Below are 24,452 nucleotides of genomic sequence, written 5' to 3' on the forward strand. Positions count from 1 at the left end.
CTTAGATGTTGCCCTATTCCTCCTTTCTAGCCCTATGCTTGACAGCCAACTATTTCTCTCCATTACCACCCCTATTCCATTACCGGAAAAGTCTTCTTTTTTTCTCTGACTATGACTTCTACACTCTCATACTACCACCACGTTACCTTATATCTTGGAAAGCCTCTCGTTCATCCATACATTGAATCAGTATCTCACAAGAGATTGTTCTTGAGAGTTCTGTACTGCCCATTAACACTTCTGTCAACAGGTTCCTGTTCAACCACTGCTCTACTAATCTCACTATAGAAGGCATCCCAAACTGCTTGGTTTTCAACTTCCATATTTATACTAGTGCTTGTCTGCAAACATTTGCAGGACTACCTAATAGCATTTCCATCACAAAATGTTTGCAAATACCATTATCTTTATTTCACAAAATGTTTGCAAATACCATTATCTTTATTTCAATATTGTTACTGAACCCACAATGACCAATTCTGAACAAAACGTTGTAAAAATGATTTACGTATATTATCACATATTGCAATTTCTGACAATTTTGAGCAGTCATGTAACGCGCAACCATCAATCCTAATCCCCCATCCCACACCCCGACTTGCCTTAAACCAATGCAAAAAGAATTAGGTTGATATCTATTACCATCAGAGACACATATACATAGCTTTACATTATTATTCAGGGTACAGTATTTATACTGTACAATATCCATAATAATTTTCCTTTAGTGGTCAGTGGGGTTGCCCATCACCCACTCATTCATTAATGGTACTCTACTTCATGTAACTCTAGTGGTACTCTTCTTCAGATAACTCTACACTGAGTGACAAGCCAAATAATTTCCTGTAAATTCTGCAATTCAACAAGGGGGTTGGCGAAGGGCTAGTGCACCTCCCCGGAAAACTGATCAACAGGTGATGACCAAAGACAAGACAAAGGACATGGTACGGATTACAACATTGAATGTACGGGGTGTGAATGATGACATGAATGAGAGAGAGAGATTGTCTACGTGCTTGAGGGTGCAAAAGTGCACATATGTGGATTAACTGAAATTAAACGGGGAGGTAAGAGTGTGAGTGAGTGGGAGAATGAATGGGGTATATGTGCAGAAGTAGGTGAGAATCAGAGGGCAAAAGAAGGAGTTTGTGTTGTTGTGTGCAAGGGATGGAAGGAGAATATGAGAGTAAGGATCAGTTGGTTCAAGGACTGTGTGGGTAAGACTTAAAGCAGGAATACAAAAGTGGGCGATGTGTGTGTTTATGCGCCAACTCAAGATCATGCAAGCAGAGTGAAAGATGAATTCTGGACAAATGTGGAAGCGTGCACTGAAAAGTTTGAGGAATGAGAGAACGTTTTTGATTGGAGATATGAATGGAAAAGTAGGGAATGTGAAGGTGGATGGAGTAGTTGGTGAGTAGGGTGTGCCTGCAGAAATGGATGAAAATGGACATGCTCCAGTGGACATTTGTTCAGGGAGGGGGTTGGTGATACCCAATACCCTCTTTGGGCACAAAATGATCCACAGGTATACGTGGCGAATGATGAGAAGGGTGGGTGGTGAAATGAATAAATTGAAGGCAATGACTGATTATGTGTGTGTGGAAGACAGAATGAGAAGGTATATACTGAATCCAAGAGCATACAGAGGTTGGCAGAGTGGACTTTCTAACCACCATTTGGTGGTGGTGAAAGTCAAGGTTCAAGTGCAATGGAGGAACAGGAGGAGGAAAAGACACGAGGAAGTAGTCCATACAAGGAGGGTGGAAAAGTTGCAAGAGGATGGAAAAGAGGCAGAATATAAGTGAGAAGTGTAGGTGTCATTGGGTAAATATGATTTGGAGCAAATGGAGGAGGTGGAACATGTGTGCTAGATTTTCGCAGAAGAAATCTGTGCAGCATGTGAGGTGGTGTGTGAGGTGAAGATAAACAAAAAGGGGTGCAAGGAACAGCATGATGATGTGAAGAGGTGAGGCAAGCTGTGGTGCAAAAGAAGAAAGCATATAGTGAGTGGATGGGAATCAGAGGCAAGAAGAAAGCTGAGAGATGGAAGAGAGAGTTCCATGTAGAGAGGATGAGAGAGGTGAAAATATTAGTAAGAGAGAGTAAGAAGAGAGCAGATAAGGAATTTGAAAGGAATTGAAGTGTAAAGTGGATGGAATGTAAGAAAATGTTCTAGAAGGAGGTAAAGAGAGTTAGACAGGGCATTAAAGAAGTTAGTAGGGCAGTGAAAGATAAAAATGCAGATTGACTGTGACGAAGGGAGAAAAAGTGAGCAGATCGAGAGAATACTTTAGGGAACTTACACAGAGAAAGAAAGCAAAGTGAGTGAAAGTGACTGGGGAATGGCTGGGAGAAGAAGAGGGGTAAAAAGGGAGGAAGAGTAGGATGGAAGTAGTGGAATCCCAAGAACTGATGAAGTGTTCGATGCAGTGCTGAAGCATGGGGGAGAGATAATATTAGAATGGATAAGGATGATGTGCAGATTGGCCTGGGAGGAAGGTTGAGTCCCAGAGGATTGGAAGTCAGGTACCAGGTATAATTATTCCCCAGTACAAAGTAAAAGGGGGAAAAGAAGTGTATGATAATCATAGAGGCATTTGTCTTCATAGTGTAATAAACAAAGTATATGGTAGGATACTTACTGACAGAGTTAGGAAAATAACAGAGAAATTAGCTGGAGCGGATCAGCGAGGCTTTAGAAATGCTGATATTCATCCTTAGGCCTTTAGTGGAAAAGTTTCTAGAGAAGGGAAAGAAATTGTATGTGGCCTTCATGAAATTGGAGAAAGCATATGACAGAGTAGACAGACAAGGAACATGGAAAATATTTATAGCATATGCAGTATATCATAAGTTGTTGAATGTCGTGAAGAATATGTACAATGGTGCTACACCTGCAGTGCGTGTCAGTAGTGAACAGCGTGAATTTTTCTATCTGAATGTTGGATTGAAACAGGAACGTGTCATGTTTACATGGATGTTCAATACGTATATGAGTGGGGTTATAAAATTGTTACAAGGTAGAGCAGTGGATGCTGGAGTGTCCCTAATGACAGAGGCAAATGTTTCAAAACTTCCTGTATTGTTGTTTGCAGCTGGGACTGTATTGTTAAGTGAGGAGGAAGGGGAACTGCAAAGCTTGTTGAATGAGCTTGGGAAAGTGTGTAAGAAACTGAATCTAAAGGTAAATGTTGCGAAAAGTAAGGTTAGGTCTTTGAAAGAAATGAAGCCAATGAATGTACAGTGAGATTGGGTGATAAGGAAATGGAAAATGAGAGTGCATTTAATTACTTAGGTAGTGTGATGAGTAAGGATGGAAGTTTGGAGGATGAAGCGCTTGAAAGGGTACAACAAGGAAGAAAGGTTGCTGGTTCTCTGAAAGCAATGATATGAAATAGGGAAGTGAGGATGGAAGTAAAAAAAAAGTCACTGCATGACAGTATTGTGATACCAACTCCAAAGTATGGAAGTGAAGCTTAGACCCTGTTGGAAGGACAAAAGTCACGAGTGAGAGCAGTGGAAATGAGTTATTTGAGAGAAGCATTTGGAGTTACATGCAGAGAGAGTGTTGTGGTGTAGCTGTGGATGTGACAGAAGCACTGGGAGAAATACATGTGGAGAGGATGGACAGTGAGAGATTAACAAGGAGAGTGTATGTGAGTGAGGTGGATGGGGGGGAGGAGAAGGAGGGGGCAGGACGAGGATGAGAAGGAGGGGGCAGGACGAGGATGAGAAGGAGGGGGCAGGACGAGGATGAGATGGAGGGATGGTGTGGAGAGGTATATGAGAGAGGGAGGTGTGAGCTGGGGGAGGGCAGTGAAACGGCATGGGGCATGGCGACTTGGAGGCAATCTCTTTGTGGTCATCTCTTACGGGATTATGGCATCCGGTGATATATAGATAGATTGATCTATCCTCTTGTCTTTTAAATTACATGTCATGTTGCAACTTCATGTAAAAAAAAAAAAAAAAAAAAAAAAAAAGAGAGAGAGGGGTGGCTTTATCTGCTTTTAGGTCTGATGATGATTTGTGTATAAACATAAATGTCACCCCTCCACAATAAACCATGCATGACATCACATTGTTTTGCTGGCCCTAATTACTGTATATACATCTCTCTCTCGAGGTCATTTATGCCTCACGGTGCTTGAGTGGGTAGCATCACTGTGAAGTTGCCGGCCTGTTACCATCAGGGTTCAAATCCTGGTGTGGGCAGCTGGGGTCACTTGACTCAGGTGTTCATCCACCATTTGTGGGTTGGTAGTTAAAATAAGTACCTTACGTAACTGCAAGGGGAGATAACTGTGGTGACTTGGATGATGCAGTGCCCTTGTATCCCCGATTATTGGGTGAATAACCCGCTCAGGGCTAAAAGGCCTATGCTACAAAGATAAGCACCACGGCTAAGCGCCTCATGGCATATGCTCCTACCTTTACCTTACCTATATATATAGGCTATATATATATATATATATATATATATATATGAAGCCTCTGTGGTACAGTGGTAAAGTGTGCGTTTTCGTACACTAAAGAACAAGGGTTCGCGCCCCGCCAGGGTAATAAATTTGGGAGCATTCCTCAGGCCACGTACTACATTGGTGGACACAAGGGGTGCTGTGATTGAACCAGTGTCACATACTATAAAGTATGCTTGCACCCAGTTGGCTTGCGTGGGCCGATTACACTTGGCTCACAAACTACAGTACACACACATCCAAAGCCACTCCAACACTACAATTACACTTACAAGTACTTCTCACCCTAAATACAGTACAATCTCTACTAAACAGTCTAAGCTACTTGGTAAAGATACACTGGCTGTATCGTCCCCACTTCAGTCGGGATAGGCTGGTCCTGCAGTGGACACACAAACGGCTGATGAGATGAGATGAGATATATATATATATATATATATATATATATATATATATATATATATAAATATATATATATATATATATATATATATATATATATATATATATATATACATACATGTATACATATACATATACACATACACGTATAAATATACATATACGTATACATTTATACAAATGTTACATGTGATGACATCAGGCGAGCGATGCACTGAGATTGGTCGCATGACGTCACATCCATGCGTACCCCTATTGGCCGCTGAGGGCATCCTCCATTGTTTTTTAGTAGTCTCCTGCCCCATGCCCGTGTCTGAGGTTGCTACTTCCGTGGTACAGAGCATTGTTACCAGCACTGTGGCCAGCAGAGCCAGTAAAATTAGTGACCTAAAAATTTTTTTTATTACTGTAATGTCTAGGAACCTTTCTTATGTATTTTTAATAACTTCTTGTGTATAAGTACCAGAGTGAATGTCAGCAGGGTGTTTTTGGAGGGTTTGTGTGGGATTTGTGGTGAATAGGGTGACTATGGAAAATGTCCAGTCTAGGTTAGCCCTTTATAATGGAAACATATGGAACATATGATGCGGGAAAGTATAGTGCAGCGTGCTGTCGGTCTGTACCAGCCACATTATAGGAGGGACGACTGTACAGTATACATAAAGGTTCATTCATTGCCAAACGCCATGTATCCCAGACGGGGTGGCCAAGGGCTTAGAGTTAATTGTTTTACAGGAAGGGGCACTAATCCTCCACCAACCCCACTTGACACGTAGGGATGCCAACAGCATCTGGTGTTCCCAGGCGGTCACCCATCCAAGTACTAACCAGACCCAACGTTGCTTAACTTCGCTGATCGGACGGGAAGCGGTGTAAAGGTAAAAGGTATATATGGTCTATCTATCTATCTATTGCCAGACGCCTCAATCCCGTTCGGGGTGGCCACAAACAAATCGCCTCCACGTCGCCCTGTCCCCCGCCATTTCACTGCCCCGCTCCCAACTCACCCCGCCTCTCTCATATACCTCTCCACCCCATCCCTCCATCTCATCCTCAGCCTCCCCCTCCCTCTTCCCCCCTCCACCTCACTCACATACACTCTTTTCGTCAGTCTTTCACCCTCCATCCTCTCCACATGGCCAAACTACCTCAGTGTATTCCTCCTAACGCTTCCTATCACATCCACATCCACACCACAACGCTCCTTTATATTCTCATTTGTCAGCCTGTCTCTCCATGTGACTCCACTGGCTCCTCTTAAATAACTCATTTCCACTGTTCTCACTCTTGACTTGTGTCCTTCCAGCAACATCCAAGCTTCACTTCAATACGTTAGAGCTGGTATCACAATACTGTCATGTAGTAACTTTTTTACTTCCATGCTCACTTCCCGGCTTCTTATCACTGCTTTCAAGGAACCAGCAACCTTTCTTCCCTGCTGTACCCTTTCAAGCACTTCACCCTCCAAACCTCCATCCTTACTCATCACACTACCCAAGTACAGTACTTAAACGTATTCACATTTTCCAATTCCTCACCATCCAACCTCGCTGTACATTCACTGACTTCACCTCTCTCAAAGACCATCACTTACTCTTCCCTACATTTACCTTTAGATTCCATTTCTTACACTCTCCCAAACTCATCCACCAAGCCTTGCAGCTCCCCTTCGTCTTCACTCAACAACACAGTATCATCTGCAAACAACAGTACAGGGAGTTTCCAAACACTATCCTCTCTCACCAGGGCAACTACAACATCCATTACCCTGCCTTCTACCTCTTTTATTACCCCATCCATGTACAGACTGAACAACCATGGAGACATGACACATCCCTGTTTCAACCTAACCTTCAAAGAGAAAAATTCACTCAGTTCACCATCCACACGCACTGCAGCCTTAGCACCATCATACATACTCTTCACAGCATTCAACAACTTCCCATCTACTCCATATATTCTTAATACTTTCCACAATCCTTGTCTATCCACCCTGTCATATGCTTTCTCCAAATCCATGAAAGCCACATACAACTTCTTTCCCTTCTCTAGAAACTTTTCCACTAAAGATCTAAGAATGAATATCTGATCTCCACAACCTCTTCCCTTCCTAAAGCCTCCTTGTTCTTCTCCAACTAATTCCTCTGTTCTTTCTCTAACTCTGTCAATAAGTATCCTACCATACACTTTTCCTATTATGCTAAGAAGACAGATGCCCCTATGATTACCACACACTTCTTTTTCCCCTTTTCCTTTGTACAAGGGAATAATTATACCTGACTTCCAATCCTCCTGGACTCTACCTTCCTCCCTACCTTCCTCCCAGGCCAATCTGCACATTTTCCACATCCATTGTACTACTATCTCTCCCACATACTTCAGCATTTCACCACACACTTCATCAATTCCTGGGGCTTTCCCCAATTTAACTTTCTTCATTGCTTCCACAACTTCTATCCTACTGATTTCTTCCTGTCTTCTCACCTCCCTCCTTCTCCCAGCCATTCCCCAGCCACTTATACTCGCATTACTTCCATCCTCTATGTTCAATAATTCCTTAAAGTGTTCTCTCCATCTGCTCACTTTTTCTCCCTTCTCCACTAGTAATCTACCATTTTTATCTTTCACTCCCCTGCTAACTTCACTTCCACCCTGTCTTACTCTTTTCACCTCTTTCCAGAACATTTTCTTACGGTCCCTCCACTTTACACTCAAGTTCCTTCCAAATTCCTCATCCGCTCTCATCTTACTCTCTCTTACTAATCTTTTCACCTCTCTCTTTCTTTCTACATATAACTCTCTCTTCTGCCTCTCAACTTCTTCCATGCCCCTACTTCTCATCCATTCATTGTATGCTTTCTTCTTTTGTGCCACAGCCTGTCTCACCTCTTCATTCCACCACGCTGTTCCTTGCACACCCCTCCATCTTCTCTTCATTCCACACACCACATCACATGCTGCACATATTTCTTCTGTAAATATCCTGCACACACCTTCCACATCCCCCATCTGCTCCAATTCATATTTGCCCAATCGTTCCTCCACTTCTCTCTTATACTCTGCCTTTTTCTAATCCTCTTGTAACCTTTCCACTCTCCTTACAAATACTCCTTCTTCCTGTCCCTCCCTTCTTCTATTTCTCCATCCTAATTGGACCTTGATTCTGGCCACCACCAAGTAGTGGTCAGAAAGTCCACTCCCCCAACCTCTATAAGCTCTTGCATCCATTACACATTTTCGCATCCTTTCATCCACACACACATAATCAATCACAGCCTTCCTTTCATTCAGTTCACCACCCACCCTTCTCATCACTTGCCATGTATACCTGTGGATCATCTTGTGCCTGAAGAGGGTATTGGCTATCACCAACCCCCTCCCAGCACTGATATCCACTAATGCACTGCCATTCTCATCTATCTCAGCAGGCACACCCCACTCACCAACTATTCCATCCACCTTCACATTCTCTACTTTACCATTCATATCACCGATCAAAAACACTCTCTCATTCCTTCCAAACTTTTCCATGCACACTTCCACATTTTTTCCAGAACTCTTCTCTCACTCTGCTTGCACGATCTTGCATTGGCGCATACACACACACAATCGCCCACATTTGTATTCCAACTTTCAATCTTACCCGCACAATCCTTGACCCAACTGATCCAAACTCTCTTATGCTCTTCTTCCATCTTTTACTCACAACTACACATATTCCTTCTTTAGCCCTCTTATTCTCACCTACTCCCGCACATATATCCCATCCATACTCCAATTCTCTCACACTCTCACCTCTCCATTTCGTTTCAGTTATTCTTTCACCTCATCATTCCCTCCCCTTACATTCCAAGTTCCGATAACCATGTCCTTTGTCCGGTCCTTGGTCGTCATTTTTTGGTCAGTCCTTGTCCGAGGCTTATTGTTTGTCTTTTTAGTTAGTTGTTTTCCGGGGAGGGTCACTAACCCTCCATACATTTACATAATGCTGAGAAGCAGGATTTGCTAGATAAGAAGTACTGGAAGGTTCTCGGTATTTTTCATATTTTACAGTTACAAATGAGTTGCCAGTTACCCCGCTATTTGTGAGCGGAAGTATTTTGTAAGTTTCTGGTATGCATTAATTTTCATGCTCTTTTTCTCTATAATGTTTCATTTATGTGGCTGTTTGCTAAATTATTTAATTTTATCTCAGTCTGTATGCTGAATAATTTATAGTGTTGTACAGTGTAAGAAAAGTCTGGATATTTTGGATGTCTCCAAGCTGGGAACTGTTGCCCCTCTGAGAGTGTACTAGAACTCTAGAGAAATAAGGAAGGCAATTTAAGGAGGCGGAAGAGCCTTGGACAGTCAGTTTCGTGTCAGTTCAGTTTGAGTTTTGTTCAATGTCAGTTCATCGTCGGTGCAGTTAGTGAAGATCGTACAGGTATAGCTCTGGTACCTGTGAAAGCAGTGAAGTGAAGTTGGCATGCATTAAGTGTAATTATTTGGACAATTAAGTCAGCGAACTTAAGAAGCCAGTGTTTGTTTACAACGCATGAGCTGATCTCGTTGTTGCACACTGAAAGGCTGACCATAAAAACAACAACTCACTAGGCAATGTCTTTCCTATGCTGAACTACTGCTACTGGAGCCTGTGGCAGTGTGGGATTGGGGGCATAACAATATACAGATGTAGTAATCCCTCTATTATCCAGACGTCCATTACCTGGACAATCCTTTACCCGTATGCTGTGGTCTGGATGTTCAAAACCATTTTTCGTACATTTTCCATTTTATCCGCGCAAAATGCAAGCGTCCAGGTTGAAACGCATGGCCGTACGAACATTTTCACCAGGCCAGGAGGGTACAGCCCGGTGGTGCCACCCTGTCTGGCTGGATAGTTCACTCTGCATCTGCTAGAGACCCCCTGTCATTTTCAGTTCCCGCGCGGCGAGTGTAGAGACCAGCTCCTCTCGGACACTGTTATGGCAACGCACATGGGGGCTTTCATGGTTGTTCCCTACATGCTTCAGGCCTTGCTATTCCTTGCAAGCCTCTTCTTAGGGTGCATGATGATGGCCCCTCCACCAGGGAAAAGGAAGAGGGTAGTGCTAACTCTGGAGAAAAGGAAGATCCTGGGTAATATTGATGCAGGATGGTTGAATTGTGGGTGCTGACACTAAATTTATTCTAGCTTACTGTACTGTACCATGATTTTATTCTCTTTTACCATTATGGTTTGTGTGCCCACTGCATTTTTCTTGTGTAGCCATATTGTTCAGGTTTTTTTCATGCCACTGCAGGGAATGGCCCTGCTGCGGTGATTGCTTGTCTGTGATTGATGGGTTTGCTTGACCATGGTAATTGCCTGGCTGTGGTTTATTGGTCTGCTTGACCAGACAAAGTGGTATTAAACAACAGGAACAAGAGCTGTACGATGTACACTATCTTTCAAGATTATGTTATGTACAAAGGGGGGCCAGGGGAGAAGTCTATCATCTGGAAGGAGCCATTACCCAGATGTGCCTTTGGCTTCATTACGCCAGATAATCGAGGGATTATTGTATAAACACACACAGTATACCCTCACTACAGAGAATTACTTGGAGGGGTAGTCTGGTTCGATAAAGCTGAAAGTTCGCTAAATCCTAGGGGAACCCCTCCAGGTGGGAATTTAAACATGACTGAAAATAAATGACTACAATATCACATAATCACAATGTATATTAAAACTACAGTACACCCATTTATACACTAACTCAGCCCATAATTTTGCCCTTTTGTTGCTCATTTTGCCTCCTTGTCATAGCACTACGGTACTTCATGACTAGTATTACTACAATTTGTTATTACAATTCAGCCATCATGATGGAGTGATGGCAATTTCAAGCCAGGGTGGAGTAATATGAACATGTTTACTGTAAAACTGTACTGCCCTATTTATCAATCCAAGTTTGATATTGCCAATGACAGTTTGGTGGGCTCTGAGGCATTCAATAAATCTGTAATCATTATACTGTACTAAGTTTTGATATACTAAGGAGACTACCGCATGTGAACATGTGTGTTCTTACCTAACTGTATCATTAGAGGAATGAGTCAAGCTTGTACTGTCCCATGTTTTGAACCATTTTCATCACACATCTAAGTTTATGAACTGTTTTGGTACACAGACACTATTTCATTCAGTAGTGCATTTCACTGATTAACTGCTCTATTTGGGAAACTCAATTTCCTTACATATTTATCACCTCTCTTTTTGTATGGTTTTCTACAGTGTCCTTTTAATGTTGTTTCCCCATAGGTTATATGGACATTTATGTCTATTTCCTCTTTTCCTGTGATGCATTTACATATAACACAATCATAATCATGTCTCTTCTTTTCCTTCTCTCCTGTAATGTTGGTAGGTTTAATTCTTCTGGTCTTTCTTCATAGCTTAGGTCCCTTAAACTTGGTGCCCATCTTGTAGCGGCCCTTTGTACCTTTTCAGTCTTATCTATGTGTTTTTTGAGATGTAGATTCCAGACTACTGATGTTTACTCCTGGGCTGGTATGATGAATGACGTGATTATCTCTCTCAGCATGTCTTCATTTATATGTGTGAATGCAACACTCGTGTACAAGCAGTGTGTACATGTTCCTTACTTTTTCATTTAGGCGGTCAGCTGGCGATAGTCTGTTATTGATGATCACTCCTAAATCCTTTTCCCTATCTGATGAGTGTAGGGTTGAATTTCGATGGCAAGGTCAATGTTGGGAGTACCTTTAAGAGACAGGAAAAGATCAGCTTGGGTGAGAAAGCAGACTAAAGTCAAAGATATTACAGAATTTATAAAAGAACATTAATGGTAGGTGGGGGGCGCTCACCATCCACTCACTCGATGTATTGCTGCTCTCAGGTGTCTGCCCTTTCCTCTCCTCCATCCTTCTTTCCTTCCATCCTCTTCTGTCGCTTTCCTTTAGTCTTATCCTCGTTCTTCTGCCTAACGGTGATTTTAAACTCCCTCCTCTGTCTTTCTTTCCTTCATTCTTTCCTCTTCCTTCTGCCTGTGGGTGACTACACACTGAGTGACAAGCCAAATGATTTCCTGTACACCAGGAAACCATTTACTACGCTTTTTTTTTTTCTTTCTGTGTTCGACTCTGGGCATAGGCTTCACAGGCCCAGTAGTCCTCCTATATACCATACACCTCTACATGTCACCACGTAGACACTAACACCCACTGTCCATACTGAACACATGCTAGGGCTGTCTCATACAGGACTGGTGTATTGGTATTACCGGGGGTATTTTTACGACATGTCGACGGGTCTTCTGGTAGAGCAGTAAAGTCTGCTTTAATGAAATTCAAATCCTTAAACTGTTCCCTGCCTCAGCAGGGATTTGAACCTGGGTCCAGTACGACTGCAGGCCACCTCCCTACCCATTGAGCCACCGCCTCCCACAAATCATATAACCAAATTTTGGCTGCCTGGTGGTTTAGTGGGTAATTATTGCACTCCAATCGGATTGAGCCGGTGAAGGTTTATATCCAAGGGATGGTTGGGGTTTATTGCTCACATAATGCCACTCAGGGATAAGTGTGGCTGGTCACTCTCATCTTAAATGTCAGGAACAACTGCCTAGCCCTGGGCTCCTACGTTCCTCATGGGGCAATATAGGATTGGATGATGGATGGATGGATAAAAGAACAGTAATGGAGGTGGGCAGGTCACAAGCAAGAATAAGGGATAACCGATGGAGCAAGAGGCAGACTGAGTGAACACCAAGAGATTGTAAGTGTAGCAGAGAAAGACCTGACAGGAGGTGGAGAAATGAAATAAAGAAATTTGCAGGGAAAATGTGGTAAATATTAGTTCATTCAAGGAATTTGTGGTGAAGGTTGGGGGTGGCCTTTGTTCAGCAGTGGACATGTAATGGCTGATGATTCATCATTCATTCATTGCCAGACGCCATGTATCCCAAACGGGGTGGCCAACGGCTTAGAGTTAATTGTTTTACAGAGAGGGGCACTAATCCTCCACCAACCCCACTTGACATGTAGGGATGCCAACAGCATCTGGTGTTCCCAGGCGGTCACCCATCCAAGTACTAACCAGACCCAACGTTGCTTAACTTCGCTGATCGGACGGGAAGCGGTGTACTCAACGTGGTATGGCTGTGGCTGATGATAATGTATATATATATATATATTATATATATATATATATATATATATATATATATATATATATATATATATATATATATATATATATATATATATATATACATATATTATATATATATATATATATATATATATACACTGTATATTCATTCAATCATCATCCAATCCTACGTTGCCCCATGAGAAGCGTAGGAGCCCAGGGCTAGGTAAGCTGGTCCTGACATTTAAGATGAGAGTGACCACCCTCACTCATCGCTGAGTGGCATTACATGAGCAATAAGCCCAACCACCCCTTGGATATAAACCTTCACCGGCTCAATCCGATTGGAGCACTGTAATTACTCACTAAACCACCTGGTTATATGGTTACCACCCAGTGTAGTAAACTGTTTCCTGGTGTACAGGAAACATTATATACAGTATATATATATATATATATATATATATATATGGTGAGGATTTGGAGAATGTGAGTGCATTCAAGTACTTGGGTAATGTGATGGGTAAGGATGGAACTTTGGGGAATGAAGTGCATGAAAGGGTACAGCAGGGAAGGAAGGTTGTTGGTTCACTGAAAGCAGAGATGAGAAATAGGGAGGTGAGTATGGAAGTTAAGAAGTCACTGCATGATAGCATTATGATCCCTACCCTGACATATGGAAGTGAGGCGTGGACCTTGCAAGAGGAGAACAAGTCAAGAGTGAGAGCAGTGGAAATGAGTTACTTGAAAGGAGCATGTAAAGTGACATGGAGGGACAGGTTGATGAATGAAGAAGTGAAGTAACGTTGTGGGGTGGATGTGGATGTGGTTGAGAAGATTAGGAGAAATATACTGAGGTGGTTTGGACATGTGGCGAGAATGGAGAATGAACGACTGACTAAGAGGGTGTATGTAGGTGAGGTGGAGGGAGGGAGAGGGAAGGGTAGACCGAGGATGAGATGGAGGGATGGAGTTGAGAGGTATATGAGGGAGGGGGGGTTAAGCTGGGGGGAGGGTAGTCAAATGGTGGGTGAAGGAGCGACTTGGAGGCGTTTTGTCTGCGGCCACCCTTTTACAGGATTAGGGCGTCGGGCTATAGATATATAGATAGATAGATAGTTAGATATATAATAACATACCACGTGGAGAGGATGGAGGGTGAAAGACTGACGAAGAGAGTGTATGTGAGTGAGGTGGAGGGGGGAAGAGGGAGGGGGAGGCCGAGGATGAGATGGAGGGATGGGGTGGAGAGGTATATGAGAGAGAGGGGTGAGTTGGAAGCAGGGCAGTGAAATGGCAGGGGACAGGGCGACGTGGAGGCGATTTGTTTGTGGCCAACCCAAACGGGATTGAGGCGTCTGGCAATAGACAGATAGAACTTACCATTCAGGGCATAAAAATTATCACGTAGCTTAGTTGCAGTTATGAGTTAGATTTTTTTTTTTTTTTTTTTGGGGGGGGGGGTAAATACGAACACTTGAAATACGGTATTCTTTTTATAGTATTCAGTGAGAGGATGTGTGAGTGTGGGAGGGGGCGGCGGGTGTCCATATGGGTTGGGTTATTAATACATGGACGGCGCGCAAGCGAGAACCTCACTAAATATAGCGTCCCAAACACCACCCCTCGCACACTCCAACTTACGCCAACCACCTTCCTCTACTCCCCTCCTATCACCACACCTCAATACTTATTCTTTCCATTACTATTTCTACACATTTGTTTCTCATAACTATTTCCTTACCACTAATAAATGGAAATAGTGTGCGTGCGTGTGTGTGTGTGGGTACAGTGTATATTTCATATATACACATGTATCGTGTATATTTTTATGTATGTATGTATGAATGTAGAGAGAGAGAGAGAGAGAGAAGGGGGGGGGCTTTACATAAACACCGGTGCTGGTGGCAAGAGATGAGTTAATGTAATCATACAATATCCTAAGAACGAACACTAACACCAGTTTCTTACACGCTTAACTTACACACTCTACTCTTGCCAAATATCCTAGCCATACTTCCACAAAACTGACAGGCTAAATACAAGTTCCTAATGAGGGACTTGTCAAGCTACCTACCGCTTGCCGCTAGAGGCCACCACCCTTAACAGCTTGTCAGCTCCGAGTACGTGTTTAACTTGATTTTTCTCTGTTGATGTGAGAACCTGTGTGGCAAAACACCATCATGCACTAGTAAAATATTGAAAAAGCTTCGTAACAAAACAATAACAGGGGAGAATACATTGCTCTCGTTTTATTTCCCCGAAAACGAAGCCCGAATTTTGAAAACCTGGCATATTTCTTTTCGTCGTTTTTAATGAAGCTGCTACAAAGCTAATTCAATTCTTGTCTCCTTAAATATTCGATATACTCTGTAATTTTAGCCAAGCACTTGTTTTGTCAGTCTCTTTTTGCGGAAATTTAATGATGTATTAAATTATTCTACATCAGCATCCGACCTCTGAGACAGTCCCTGTTCCAAGATTTGATAGGACTTACTTTAAAGTGGTGTTAGCCACTGACAGCTCAGTGGTGGTAGCACAGCACTGACGGCCGTATGCTTAAAGCTAATGTAGGGCCTTTCCTAAGGGCCCTATATCAAAACGGTATGCTAAAAGTTTAAGCAGGGAAAGACTTCCCTCAATATGTAGAGTTGTTCCAACATTTTTTTAAGGGAAGGAATGCTTGGCTTTCGCAAACCCTACATTTAATTATTCGTAACAAAGTAACTCTGTACCTCCAGAACGCATAGAATAATGTAAATAGTTTATGTAAAAAATATTTTAACTTGCTAAAAGTGCAATGCAAACATACACGGGAACTGAACCGTCGGTTATTAAAACACGCGGGCTGTACCTTACCAAGTAGTAGGTCAAACCCGGGCCCGTCTCTGCCCTGGCGGAGACACGCACTGTCATTTTTATTTTTTTAAGAGTAGTTGACAGTAGGCAAGATCCTAAAATTGACATGTGTAAACCACTTTTATACGTTACTCATGTGATTTAACTGAATATAAAACGTTCAGTCAATGCTAAAGGTAATAATATACGTTAATATATGTAACGAGAAAGGTACTATTCTTCACTCATAGGCCAAACTATGAAGCGTCGTGCCAGCATTGGATCATCATTACGTTTTAATCTCCGGCACCGCAAACTGTTTTTCATTTTCTTATATCATTTTTTGTTATATTTCAGCAGCATTCTATTCATAGTTCTTGGTAATCGTTAAGGAGACATAGGACCACCTTATTTTGCATTTTTCCTTGTTTTAGCCCTTCATGGAATTCTTCATTTACTCTCGAATTGTGTTTTCAAGTTAGTGTTTTTCGTTTCTTTTAAATATGGTAAAAAGTGCTTTAAAAAGCGGTGTTTGTTCATGGACAGCCACCATCTTGCTGTGCATGAAGACCGATGGACGCCATCTTAGAGCGCCATATACAATCGAAATTATCCTTGCAGGCCTAAACAAACCTAACCTAAACTTTCATAACAACCCAACTTTATTTCTCCTAACGTTACCTAACCTATTTGAGACTAACCTAACCACTTTTATGCTAACCCAACCAAACTTATCCTAATCTGTGCGCGAAGACTGACAAACGCCATCTTAGAACGCTATTTTTCAGCGAAATTGCCCTTTTATCAGTGCTCATTTACCCAAACCTAACATAAATTTTCGTAATTCAACCCTGCCTTATTTATCCTAACTTGTTTTAAGCTAACCTAACCAGTTTTAAGGTAACCTAACCAAATTTATCCTAACCTAACCAGACCTATCTCCAGCGCTAACTATCATATTTACAACATAAGTATTGATTGAAAGGTTTACTACTATAATAGTATATAAAGTATACGTACAAATAAGTGCTGATATATAAAAAAAAAAAAAATGACGGAAAATTATTTTATTTTGGTGCTGATTGACATAGTCTGGACAAGAATAGTCACAGCGACTCCCACGGGAGCACTTCCGACATACCAACTGGTCACGCAGGGCTACCAACAACCCCCTTTCCCTTAATGTTCTCTTAGCATACTATGTAAAAATTGAGGGCTTGCTTGTGCTTTCCTTAGTGTGTAAAGTAGGGACCAATATAGGGCCTCTCCATACGTGTTTAAGCATACGGCCGTGAGCCCTATAGCATGGAGAGCCTATCTCCCCCACGGGCGTGTGAGTTTGGTCCCCATATTGAAACACCTAAGCCCAAATTCAAATACTTTATTTCCACTAAGCAGTGGTTATTAATAAAGGTACACTCGTCGCTTATAATACAAAAACAAATATGGATTATGATTTTGTTTTTTGTCTGCCTAGTTCAACGAATTATATCGGGTACATTTAGCCAATGAGTATAAAACAGGGATACTGGGGAAGAATCTTCCCGCTCCACTCCAGGAGGCAGTAAAGTTATAGAATATATTTCTTGTAAAATGTAACGCCTTCTCTCTTCGGTGAACTCCTGTGCCCATTTTTGTATCCGTAAGCTGCACAGTGGAGCATGGCAGTTGGCACTACATTTTCCGGAATTATCAGCTACTTTCCAAAACCCACAGAGCAGCTCAGTAAAAAAAACGCGGGCATCAGGCGTGGTGTAACATGGCTGCCGCTACACCAGCGCTGCCCTGGCGGCGGCTACATAAATTACGTGGTGCTACCCATGAGAAAGCCTCTCCATATTTTGTGCTCAGTGTAGCACAGTCGGGTGGGTAAGTCATGATCAAATCTTAGAACGGGAACTGCCTCTGAGCTCGGATGGCTGATGCAGAATATTTTAGTACATCATAGTTTCCGCATGCAGAGACTGTCACAAAACAAGTGCTTGGCTAAAACTACAGTATAAATCGAACATTTCAGGAGGCAAGATTTAACCCAGCTTTGTAGCGACTTCAATAACGACCACGAAAATAAATATATAAGAGCCATGTTTTCAAAATTCGGGTTTCGTTTTCGGGGAAATAAAACGAGAGAAATGTATTCTCCTCTGTTATATTTTTGTTACGAAGCCTTTTCAATACTTCAATTGTGTGTGATGGTATTTTGCCACAGAGGTTCTCACATCAACAGAGAAAAACCAAGGTAATTGAACAAGTGCTCGTGTTCGAGACAAAGAAGCTGTTACCAGTGAGAGACAGGGTGGCAAACGATTTCCAGAAGTCCCCCCCCCCCTTTTTTTAAACACTGAAATCGATTCACCACTTGCGGAATTTTCCCGCGAACGAGGTGATGTCTGGCGGCGGGGCTGGAGGCAGGGACTTTCTCTCCGAGACGGGCTCCAGCTCCTGACCTGAGAAGACACACACCCTTGCTTCGAGTGGAGATTCTCACTCCAGCAGGACGGATAGGATCCAGCAGCTGAGGAATCCACTAGGAGGACCATGACGGCCAAAGTTGTGGGGCAGGTCAAGTGGTTCCACGTCCGGAAGGGCTACGGCTTCATCACACGCCGGGATGCAGGGGGGGATGTGTTCCTTCACCGCTCCTCCATCGTGGCCCCAAACCCTGCCCACCCTGTGCCGTCTGTTGCTGCTGGTGAGGAGGTAGAATTTGTTATACGGGAGGATGCTAAGGGCCCCACAGCTGCCTTTGTCACCGGCCCTGCAGGCCAGGCAGTTCGGGGCTCGCCCCATGCCCTCCCCCGTCGTCGTCGGCGGCGGCGGCCACCATTTGATGTTCCTGCCTCCTTCCCTGCCTCCTCTGCCTCTACCATCATCACCATGTGTGTGGAGGTTGCTAAAGCCTTTTCGGGGGGAGATATGGCGGTTTTTGCTCGGCGCCTGCCCGTCATTTTCCAGGCCAACGGGCTCCCTGCCATATCCATCCCAGAGTCTTTTTCTTCCACACCCATGGCACAGAGGAGGCCTGGGAGGGGAGCTCCTTGTCCTCGTCCTCTTCGTCGTCACCGTCAGCCCTCCTCGACTCCCACCTCCTTGGTACCGCGGGTGCTGCAGCTGCAGCCTTCCACTCCACCGACGAGGATTCAGCTGTCGGGGCATGCTGTCTCCCGCCAGTCCGCCTCTCAGCCCGTACCTGAGGTTCCCATGGAGGTTGGGGATGCTGAATCCTCATCTCCACCTGAGGCTGATTCTGACGCACCTGTATCTGAAGAGGTGACTCCTGCTGTGCCTCCATCATCAACGGACCAGGGAGCGAAGAGTGCCAGGTCCTCTAGTTCGGTCCGGCCACTCTCTTGGGGAGACTTTTCCTCCCTCCCCCCTCTTGGCCTCGAGATACTGGAGAACCAGCTGCTCCACTATGAGGACACGGCACCAGTGGAGTCTGGCGAGCAAGAGTTTTCCAAGGGGGACTACCAGCAGGCGTTGCTCTCCTTCACCGAGCTGCGCCGGGGGTCCCTCAAGACTGTTACCGACCCCGAGGAGTGTCGTATACTTTCCTACACCCTCAGGGCCGTGCAGTCTCATCTTGCCGCAGGTTCCAACTCAGACTCAGACTCTGCTGCCTCCACAGTTTAGTCCCAGCCGTCACTTTTGCAGCCCATGCCTTCCTGCTCTACTGCTCCTGATTGTCGTCTGTGCTGTGGACTGTCTGGATATTGTGTTTTCCTATATGTACAAGTGTGTTTATGTATATATGTCCAGTGTATGACACTTTGGTTTATTCAGTGTACAGTGTATGACATTTTGGCTTAATGGCCAACGTTATGGCCGATAGCCATTAAAAAAAAAAAAAAAACACTTGCTTTATGATATTCATGGCATTTGTCAGCAACCACACTTACACTGATGACAGGAGCAAAGAACGAAACTATATGGTACTGTACACTTTTCCCCAGCAGTTTATCAGAATATGCATCACGACCCAAGCTAACACTAGCAATGCTGTGCAGGGTGTTCTTAACTGTGTGTGTGTGTGTGTGTGTGTGTGTGTGTGTGTGTGCATTACAGTATCTAACTGTACTGTACATATTGGTAAGCGACTAATCCAATAGAAAGATAAACTGTGACTAGTGCAATAAATGTATCTTGAAAGTAAATTCCACCAAAGAAGTATCAAGACGTGAGGCGGTGGCTTAGCAAGGATGGCATCAAAATACAGGTTATGCTAATATCCTCTCCCTTGTCCCCTGCTAACCTGACCCCGTAAAAAATTAAGGGACCCATGTGGAAATATCCAATGGACGCCTTAGTGGTTTATTCTTGGTCAAAATCCTCAACTGCTGCTTTTATTTATTTATTTATATTTTTTTAATGCAAGGAAGGAATCAAAGACCAGGAGCCCGCACAATGTTTTCTCCATAAAACAAAAACAATAACATAAGAGCAAAATTCAAAATCCAGTATCCATTCGAGATGCCTTGACAAAGACTGCAGTTCACAGGCAGGAGGAAATACAGACCGAGGGAGACATTTCCAGAGTTGACCTGTTGCATACATGAAGGACTAAGAGTAACGGTTAACTCTTGCATTAGAGAGTTGGACAGAAAAAGGATGAGAGTTCGTTGCTTAGCGGGTGCTACGTCCCCGCCGTAGTGGCGGAGGGATGCAAGCAGACAGTTCAGAGGACCAACGACCATTGAAGAAGCGATAGAAGAGAGATAAAGATGCAACAGTACGGCGAAGAGAGAGATTGAAGGGAGCTAGTAAGAGGGGAGTTAATGGGACGAAAAGCCTTTGACTCCATCTTGTTGAGAAGAGCTCCATGTGGGGAGCTTCACCACACGTGAGAGTTGTAAACTCTACACAGGGGCAAATAAAACCCATGCATAACGTCAACAACAGTGCTGAGGTAAAGAAGGCACGGAGTCAGCTTACCACACCTAATCTCTTAGAAGCAGATTTTACATGAGAGGTAATATGGTCTTTCCAAGATAAATCTCGAGAGTATGTCTACAGATGATACAGGATTGGACTGAATATTGTAAAAAATTAGAGGGTACTCGTGTGGATGATTTTGACGACAAGATTACTTTTACCCTGAACAGAGGTATGAGCCAAGTCAGACATGGTGTGCCATAGTCTCATCCCCTGTCAGCTGAAGTAACAGCAGAGATGGATGCTTCAGGAAGCTAATGGAAAAGTGAAGGGTAGAGACATCAGCATATGAGTGGATAGGGTTAGATGTATAGTTCAGAAGGACAGTGATTAATAAAAGGAAGAGAGTTGGTGACAAGACAGATATTTGAGGAACACCACTATTGATAGCTCTTGAGAAACGGTGGCCGTCTACAACAGTTACTACAGAATGACCAGAGAGGAAGTTAAAGATGACGGAACATACATAAGACGGCAGTTTCGAAATTAAAAGATTTATGTCAGACTCGATCGAAAGCCTTTGAGAGGTCAAGTACAATGGCAAAGAAATTTGCCAAAATCCTGAAATGTTGATGACCAGGAGTCTAAAAGTGAGAAGATCGCCAATGGAGTATCCCTGGTGGAATCCCGACTGACAATCAGAAAGTTGTGATAGGAGATATGCTTTTTTTTTTTTTTTTTTTTTTGGGGGGGGGGGGGGGGGCAACAGTTAGAGGGATGGGAGTAGTCACTCTTCTTTGAGACATATGGAATGAGAGCAAACTTGCAGCAAGAATGAAAGGTACAAGTTGACAGACAAAGGCAAAAGAGTTTAACTAGGCAGAGTGTATGCACAAAAGCAAAGTTCTTGAGGACAACAGGAGGGACCCCATCAGGCCCATATGCCTTGACTGTATTGAAGCCAGATAGCAGAAAATACACCAACTGAAGAAATTTTAATGTCAGTCATGAGGAAGTCAGAGAGGGGAAGTGATGAAGGAACAGCACCAGTATCATCTAAGGTGGAACTGGTGCAGAAAGTCTGTGCAAAGAGTTCTGCTTTACCAGTACAAGAAACAGTTACAAAGCCATCAGAGTGGATGTGAGGAGGGAAGGATTATGAGGTATAGTTGTTAGAAAGGTTTTTGGCAAGATGCCAGAATGAGTGGGAAGAATATGAGTTGGAGAGTTCTGAAAATATATTAGGAATGAAATTATTTTTACCATAGCAAAGAACAGACTTAACATGATTCCTGGCAGAAACATAAAAGAGATAAGATTCAGCGGTGGGTTGGCTCCAGTACCTTTTGTAGGCCTTCTCCTTGTTGTGGAAAGCATCAGAACAAGCGTAATTAAACCAAGTATTAATTTTTTGCTTTAGTCACAGGATATGAGAATGGAATGCATGTTTCCAGGCCTGAGTGAATAACCTCCGTAAAGTGCAAGGCACACCCAGATGGCTCTCGGCCTTGGAAGCAATAATCATGCCAGGGAAAATCAAAGACGTACTGCCCAAGGGTCTCCCAATCAGCAGCTCCAAAGTGCCATAGCCACTGCTTCTTGGGAGTGTCCACAGCCCTTACTGGAGCGATGGGACAGGTTAAGGTAATAAGTTTGTGAATGGAAGAGCCCAACTGGGAGAGAAGATTAATAGTGTAAGCAGAAGGACTAGTTGTAAGGAGGTCAAGTATGTTGGAACTCTCTCCAAGGTGGTCAGAGATACAGGTAGGGTGCTATACAAGCTGCTCTAGATCATTAACCCCTACACGCCGGTTGACGTGTATAATTCACAATTTTGGGCACAGAGCAATGCTGGTTGACGTGTATAGCCGCAAGTGTCTTCCCGCCACGCTTTGAACTTTAACTTATCCTTACTCATCGATGGAACCAGCTGGAGACATGGGGATACTTTCATTTGAAAGAGGAAGAGTAGATGAGTCTTATGTATCTATAATTTTTCCTCTAGCTATTATAGTTTGGCAGATATTTGGGTTTGAAGTAAGGGTATTTTTTCCAAAATCATGGAAATCCCCCGTAGGGAGGAGTGTGCGACATCGGAAAAACCGTGGCGTGTAGGGGTTAAGGATATGAATGACATAGGCTCATTCACCAGGTGGATCAGTGAAAGGAGAGGACAGCCAAGGGTGGTGGTGAACACTGAAATCTCATAGAATGGAGATTTCAGAGAAGGAAGAAGCTGATGTGCTCCATCTTAGAAGACAGTCAAAGAATTTTTCATAGAATTAGAGGATAAGTAAACAGCACAGACATAATCGGTCAGACAATGACAGGACAGCCGGTGCCAGAGAGCAGAGAATTCAAAATATTCAAGTTCAGGAACACGAGAGCAGGATATGTTGTTGCATACATATACGCAACAGTCATCTCTGGCTTTGAAATGAGTACAGAGAAAGTTGGAGGATACAGAAAATGGTTTGTTTAAATCAGTTAGAATTTTAATCACTATTATATTTATGTAAAATCAGCACTACTGTACCATACACTTCAATTACAATGATGCTGGCGTTGGTGGGGGGCACCTTCACTCGGCTATACGTTACACAGTCTACCGTTCACACAGGGGATGGTGAAACAAATCGCTATCACTTGAAATGAGTTGCTACGGAGGATGACAAGGGCAACTTCAGCATACAGTCCACTGGGTTCAGGTCCAGATGAAACCATGATAACAAGAACAACTGAATGATATTATTATAATGAGTACCAACTCCTGCAGTTCCAGAAGTATCCCCAAATCTGAGTAAAATCATCTGGATAGAGTAAGAACAAGAATACAGCACTCAGAGTACACCTCCTCCAATGCCTATGCTAGACAATCCAGATCACCATCAAAATTTAACCAACTCTTCCTTGGCCCATGACCCAAATATCTACAAATTTTCACTGAAATTCATCAGTAACTTTTTTAGATATCTTGTGGACAAACAAACAGACAAACATAACCTCATCCAACTCCAGTGGCGGAGGTAATAAAATAAAAAATGAGTGATAACAATAAAGGAGTTTAAGCATGATTAGTGAGGTACTAAATGGGGTGAACTGGAGTGTGTGACAAAGGCAGGGTGAGTTTCGCCAGGTGCGCGTGGGCAGGCAATACGCACCACCACCATCCAAGGTAAACTGTGACACACACACACACAGTGCACTGTACTGGCAACCTGTTTAAAAAAGCACACCACCACCCCAAGTCAACACTCACGACTTTCTCTGACAACATAAGCACATCAGAAAGCATTTTGGTATAACTCTCAGATGCCAGACGGTAACTCCCTGTGGGTAAATCTCTAACCCAATACTAATACTTTCCTAACAACAACAAAATCGTATGACGGAACCTACAATGCATGTGTATTATCACTGTGATTTTCCTAACAGAAATTAAAATTATAATAAACTATAAATTATTCACATATATGACTGACACTAATACAAGAACTCTATTCCAAGTAGAGGGGGGGGGGTGATAAAACTCAAGTTCAAAATTTGAAGACGTCCATTTGGGATTTTTTTTTTTTCATTCACTGCCAGACGCCATGTATCCCAAACGGGGTGGCCAAGGGCTTAGAGTTAATTGTTTTACAGGGAGGGGCACTAATTCTCCACCAACCCCACTTGACACGTAGGGAGAACGTTATGCCAACAGCATCTAGTGTTCCCAGGCG

At 43.2% G+C, this 24,452-nt stretch overlaps 1 protein-coding gene, 1 non-coding gene and 1 pseudogene across 4 annotated transcripts in view; all 3 read right to left on the reverse strand.

Moving 5' to 3' along the window:
- how (protein held out wings) overlaps positions 1 to 24,452 on the reverse strand; it is a 321,877-nt gene that overhangs the window by 64,123 nt on the left and 233,302 nt on the right. The gene's annotated exons all lie outside the window — the stretch shown is intronic.
- On the reverse strand, positions 5,663 to 5,780 carry LOC145393189 (5S ribosomal RNA; annotated as a pseudogene).
- LOC145393085 (5S ribosomal RNA) lies at positions 12,918 to 13,035 on the reverse strand. Its single transcript, XR_013896103.1, has one exon. It is a non-coding gene; the product is annotated as a 5S ribosomal RNA (ribosomal RNA).

This window comes from Coenobita brevimanus, chromosome 23, assembly GCF_032717465.1.
Source record: "Coenobita brevimanus isolate Jiangsu-jjx chromosome 23, ASM3271746v2, whole genome shotgun sequence".
NCBI classification, from domain to species: Eukaryota; Metazoa; Arthropoda; class Malacostraca; order Decapoda; family Coenobitidae; genus Coenobita; species Coenobita brevimanus.